This window comes from Choloepus didactylus, chromosome 20 (assembly GCF_015220235.1).
Source record: "Choloepus didactylus isolate mChoDid1 chromosome 20, mChoDid1.pri, whole genome shotgun sequence".
Lineage (NCBI taxonomy): Eukaryota > Metazoa > Chordata > Mammalia > Pilosa > Megalonychidae > Choloepus > Choloepus didactylus.
The window spans coordinates 14,720,488-14,726,899 of record NC_051326.1 but is presented as its reverse complement, the minus strand read 5'-3'; the positions used below and the strand labels follow the sequence as shown (position 1 = coordinate 14,726,899).

The 6,412-nt window shown below is 40.6% G+C and overlaps 1 pseudogene; it reads right to left on the bottom strand.

The window, feature by feature from the left end:
* Positions 1–4,950: 4,950 nt before the first annotated feature.
* LOC119516629 lies at positions 4,951–6,021 on the bottom strand (annotated as a pseudogene).
* Between the last annotated feature and the right edge of the window lie 391 nt (positions 6,022–6,412).

The window sequence follows — 6,412 nt, the reverse complement described above, 5'->3', positions numbered from 1 at the left end:
CAGCATTATTCACAATTGCCAAAAGATGGAAAAACCCAGGTGTCCATTAACTGATGAATGGGTAAACAAAATGTGGCATATACATGCGATGGAATACTATTCAGCAGTAAGAAGGAGTGAAGTCCTGAAGCACAAGACAACTTGGATGAACCCTGAGGACATTATGTTGAGTGAAATAGGCCAGACACAAAAGGACAAATATTTATGATCTCACTAATATGAACTAATTATAATATGTAAACTCATAGAGTTAAAATCTAGAATAGGTTACCAGGAGATAGAATGAGGCTAGAGAATAGGGAGTGGTTGCTTGACGTATGCAGAATTTTTAGCTAGGTTGAATTTAAATGTTGGAAATGGATAGAGGTGATGGTAGCACATTGTTGTGAGTTAATTAACAATGTTGAATTGTGTGTGAATGTGGTTGAAAGGGGAAGTTTAGAGTCATATATGTCACATGAAGGAAAGCTAGAGGTTAAAATAAGGGACTGTAAAACAGTAAATCTTATGGTGGACAATGACTGTGATTAACAGTACAAATATTAAAAAGTTCTTTCATGAACTAGAACAAATGTATGACACTATTACAAGAGGTTAATAAGAGAGTGGTATGTGGGGAAAAATGCACCTATTGCAAACTATGGACTATAATTAACAGTAATATCTTAATATTCTTTCATCAACAGTAACAAACTTACCACACCAATGCTAGGGGTCAAAAATGGGGGTGGGGGGGGATAAGGTGTATGAGATATTTTGGAGTTTTGGTTTTTTTTTCTTTGGAGTAATGAAACTGTTCTAAAATTGATTGTGGTGATGAATGTACAACTATGTGATGATATTGTGATTCACTGGTTGTATACTTTGGATGGATTGTATGGTATGTGAATATAATTCAGTAAAATTGCATTTAAAAACAGGATGTTGTAGGGCTACATTTCTTCCAGAGGCTGAGAGGAATAAATTTGTGAGATTTGCTCCATCATCCCTGAAGAGCTCTGTAACTGCCCTTCTCTGTAGGTCAGATATTACTGTGGGAATTGCTGTTACTGAGCTGGAATCCTTAAACACAATGGGGATAATGGGATCCCGAGTCAGCAGAAGCCATGTGGCAGCAGTTAATCACCAAAGACAAGGTGGGCGTGGCTACCATAATGGAAAACAGTCTCAAAGCAGCAGTCAAAATAATCTGACTCACAGAGACTTATGGCACTGGCTAGTAGATCATGGAGTACCTAATAGATGGGCAGTCTGCTAAATTCTTGTTTGATCTGTATAAGCAGAAGAATTCTAGATCAAATGAACAAAAGTCTACCTTGAATTACAAAAACAGAGAGTCATGGCCCCTTAATCAATTCCCAGACGTGAGACAGTTTACAGACCCAGAGCCCCTTGAATGAGGGGAAGCCTGGGTACCCTTGGGGAAGGACCATGTTACACTGCCAAAAATTTATGCTGTTAATCTTCCTCCCAGCCTTCCCCAAGGGGGCCTATGGACTTTTACCAGGATAACTGTGCTTTGGGGAAAAGGAAATTGTTTTAGTTTGCTACTGCTGCCAGAATGTAAAACACCAGAATTGGATTGGCTTTTATGAAAGGGGGTTTGTTTGGTTACACACAGTCTTAAGACCATAAAGTGTCCATCAACAAAGTGTACCTTCACCGGAGGATGGCCAATGGCATCTGGAAAACCTCTGTTAGCTGGGAAGGCATGTGGCTAGCCTCTGCTCCAAGTTCTGGTTTCAGAATGACTCCCTCCCAGGATGTTACTCTCTAGGCCACAGCTCCTCTTCAAAATGTCACTCTCAGTTACTCTTGGGGCATTTGTCCTCTCTTAGCTTCTCCGGAGCAAGAGTCTGCTTTCACTAGCTGTCTTCATACTGTCTCTCATCTGCAGCTACTCTCTCTCAGCATCTTCAAAGTGTCCCTCTTGGCTGTAGCTTCTCTTCAAAATGTAACTCTCAGCTGCACTGAGTTCCTTCTGTTTGTCACCTCATTTATATGGATCCAGTGATTTAATTTAGACCCACTCTGAATGGGTGGGGTAACACCTCCATGGAAATTATCCAATCAGAGTCATCACCCACAGTTGGGTGGGGCGCATCTCCACAGAAACACTCAAAGAATTATAATCTGATCAACACTGATACGTCTGCCCACACAAGATTACATCAAAGATAATGGTGTTTTGGGGGACATAATACATTCAGACCAGCACAGAAATGATCATATATTTTGGAGATTATTAGACACTGGTTCAGAAGTGACATTAATTCCAGGAGACCCAAAACATCACTCTGGTCCACCAGTCAGAGTTGGGGCTTATGGAGGTCAAGCGATCAGTGGAGTTTTAGCTCAGGTCTTTCTCACAGTGGTGGGTCCAATGGGTCTTTGAACCCATTCTGTGATTATTTTCCCAGTTCAGGAATGCATGTATGATTCAGCAACTGGCAGAATCCTCACATTGGTTCCCTGACTCATGGAGTGAAGGCTATTATGGTAGGAAAGACCAAGTGGAAGCCACTAAAACTGCCCCTGCCTAGCAAAATAGTAAAGCAGAAGCAATACCGGATTCCTGGAGGGATTGCAGGGATTAATGCCACTCTTACAGACTTGAAGGATGCAAGGGTGGTGATTCCCACCACATCCCCATTCAGCTCTCCTATTTGGCCTGTGCAGAAAACAGATTTGTTCTAAGTGGAATAGACACATACTTCAGATATGGGTTTGCCTTCCCTGTATGCAATGCTTCTGCAAAACTGCCATCCATGGCCTTACGGAATGCCTTATCCACCAGGATGGCATTCCACACAGCATTGCTTCTGATCAAGAAACCCACTTCACAGCAATGAAGTGAAGAAATGGACACATGCTCATGGAATTCTCTAGTCTTACCATATTCCCTGTCATCCAGAGGCAGCTGGGTTTATAGAACAGTGGAATGACCTTTTTTTAAAAATTCAGTTTTATTGAGATATATTCACATACCATATAGTCATCCACAGTGTACAATCAGTTGTTCACAGTACCATCATATAGTTGTGCTTCATCACCACAATCCATTTTTGAACATTTTCATTACTCCAAAATAATAATAAATAAAAAGTAAAAATAAGAATAAAAATAAAAGTGAAAAAGAACACCTAAAACATCCCATCTCCCCATCCCACCCTGTTTTTCAATTAATTTTTGTCCCTATTTTTCTACTCCTCTGTCCATACACTGGATAAAGGGAGCATGAGCCACAAGGTTTTCACATTCACACAGTCACACTGTGTGAGATACATCCTTATACAATCATCTTCAAGAATCAAGGCTACTGGGATGCAGTTTGACAGTTTCAGGTATTTCCTTCTAGCTATCCAAATACCCTAAAAACTATAAAGGAATATCTATATAGTGCATAAGAATACCCTCCAGAATGACCTCTTGATTTCATTTGAAATCTCTCAGCCACTGAAACTTTATTTTGTTTCATTTTGCTTCCCCCTTTTGTTCAAGAAGACTTTCTCAATACCACAATGCTGGGTCCAGGATCATCCCCAGGAGTCATGTCCTGTGTTACCAGGTAGATTTACACTCCTGGGAGTCATGTCCCACATAGGGGAGAGGGCAGTGATTTCACCTGCCGAGTGGGCTTAGGGAGAGAGAGGCCGCATCTGAGCAACAAAAGAGGTTCTCTGGGGGAGACACTTAGGCACAATTATAAGTAGGCTTTCCCTCTCCTTTGCAGTAGCAGGCTTCATAAGGGCAAGCCCCAAGATTGAGGGCTTGTCCTACTAAATTGGTAGTCCCCAATGCATGTGAGAATATCAATAATTCTCCTGGTGGGAATATTTCTACATTTTTCCCCAGTTCCTCAGAGGGCCCTGCAAATACATTTTTATTCCCTGCCCGAATTACTTTGGGCTGTATCAGGATTTCACACTAACCTGTACAAACCTACCACATTTTGTTTTCTATTCAAAGTTCCATGTAATTACGGTGTTTGAATAAACTGTCCATACAAGTTAAACTATTTAGTGTGCTACAGAAAATATAGATCCTGAGGTTTTAAAACACAGTCAATATCATCCTTTACCCTTTGGCCTGATTTGCCTTAGTCCCACCAGATCCTCTTCATTCATATCTCTGATTGAAGTCTGAACTCTTTTTCAGCTTTTTTAACAGTTGCTATATGAGGGAATACTGACATTCATAGCTGCCAAGCTCTAGCTTTGAGTCTCAGGTGTCACACAGATACCCAAAGTTCCAGAGACTGACCAGGTTATACACAAAGAGCTCAGCATCTCAGAATTTAGAGATAACCATTACAACTCAGGAATAGATGTGACTGCTATAAGAGCTTACAATCTAGGGAACTTTACAATAAGCATTCCCCTGATAACTTGTGCTCCAAGATTGAATTCTCAGAGTTTACACACTATAGTTAGTCCATATTAATGAGGCATTATAATGTTTGTCTTTTTGTTTCTGGTGCATTTCACTCAAAATGCTGTGTACCTAATTATATATTTAATTATGTATCAATTTCTCTTTTACATTTGTAATTTAGAATCTATTGGCAGAAATAAGAATATAAACACATGCATAATTGAAAAAGATAAGTTTCAGGAAGCAGTAAAAAATGCAAATCTATAGGGTGAATTTATATATTAAAAAATTCATTTTACCAAATTTTCATTTTATTTGCCATTTTTGGATTATTGACAACTACTGTTATTTAGAAAATTGAAATTGTTGAAAGTTCACTTCCTTTTTCTTGATATGTTTAATTTTTAAAGCTTCCCAGTTGTGCCAGTAGCTTCCTTGAGGTCATTTCCCACTGTATCCTCTGTCACCAGATCTTTTGCATGAGATATTTATCTTTGAGTTGCAAAAGCCTAAATGAAAAGCTCCATTTTTACCTTTAAGTTATAAAATTCCATTAAAAAGAAAAGAAATCCATCTAACTTTTAGGTAATTCCTCAAAAATATTTCTTTCCTAAGAATCAAACACTTTTGTGGGAATAAAGATACTTCAAAGTTGTTAACTCTTCTATTAAAGTTTTATTTTGATTTTCCAGGACTGCAACTTGATTTTCCAGGCATTTCACATATTATTTCTTATTTCTGTGACATTCCTGAGCAGCCTCTCTGTTTTTCATTAACCTACTTCTCTTTTCAATTGCCTGAGATGTAAGATTCACAGGTGATGTCATTACCACAGTTTGGCAGCAAAGTAATGGTGGGTGTGGTACGGATCTGATATGTCTGCATATCTCCTGATGCAGTCTGTACAACCACCTGGTTGCTGGGATCAAGTATTTACTGTCCATCTGAGGTCTGTGCATACTGGAGAATTGTTGTTGTACCTTGCTGAGTACTGCCTGAATTTGTCATGGTTGATGTCTGAAGTCCCTGTTCTCCATCTGTGCCTGGACTGGCCAGCTGTAAGGCTCCATTTGGGGCAATGGCAAGGTACTGCCCAGTGCTAGTCTGATAGATGGGAGTTGGAACATAGAAGTGACAGTAGAGACTCCAGAGTTTTCTCCATCTCCTTTTCTGCCCCATAGATCTTCAGAAGATATGTCTTTCAAAATTTTTCTGTAAGATTGGTGCTGTGCTAGAATCCCATGGGTTTTCTGTGAGGAGCTTGTGCTGTCAGATGAGTCCTGAGACTTCTCATTTTCTGAAAAGGATGATGCTGTTTGCATGTGTGGTGAGTGAATTACAGAAGACTGAGCTGTCTGGATGACCCCTGAACCTGTACTTGTTCTCCAGGAAGAGGTACAATTGTCACTGGTACAGATCCTCTTAGTGACATCTCTTGAAACTAGTAGTCTGTGTTTCAAATTAGTCAAATGATTTTTCACACTTCTTACATAGCAACAAAATTAATCTTTAGAGCAACATGAGAGATACGAGCTCCCTGAACTGTTGGACTTGGTTGAGGTGCTGTCTCTGAAGAGTTACTCTTGTGGGAAGCTTCCGTAATCAACTGTGGCTACTGCCTCACCACTGTCCAGGGTGGGAACTTCCACTCCCCCTTTCCCAGGGTGCATCCAAGTTCACTAGCCCCTTCCCCAATCCTTCACACTGTAGGCGACATTTCTCTTTCTCAGGGGTCAGATGGATAGGGGAGAATCAGCTTCACTTAACAGCCTACTGTCCTAGGCTACAGTTTCTTTGGCAATAAGGGCTACCACTGGTGGCATGATCTACACCAGGCCGGGGGCAGGGGAGGGAAGGGGGAGACTGAGTGGAAGTGAGCGTCGGGTTGGAATGGCCTTTTGAAGACTCAATTACAGTGCCAACTAGGTGGCAATACCTTGCAGGGCTTGGGCAGTGTTATCCAGGAGACTGTATGCTCTGAATCAGCAGCCATTCTATGGTGTTCTTTCCCCCATAGTTAGGATTCATGGGTCCAGGA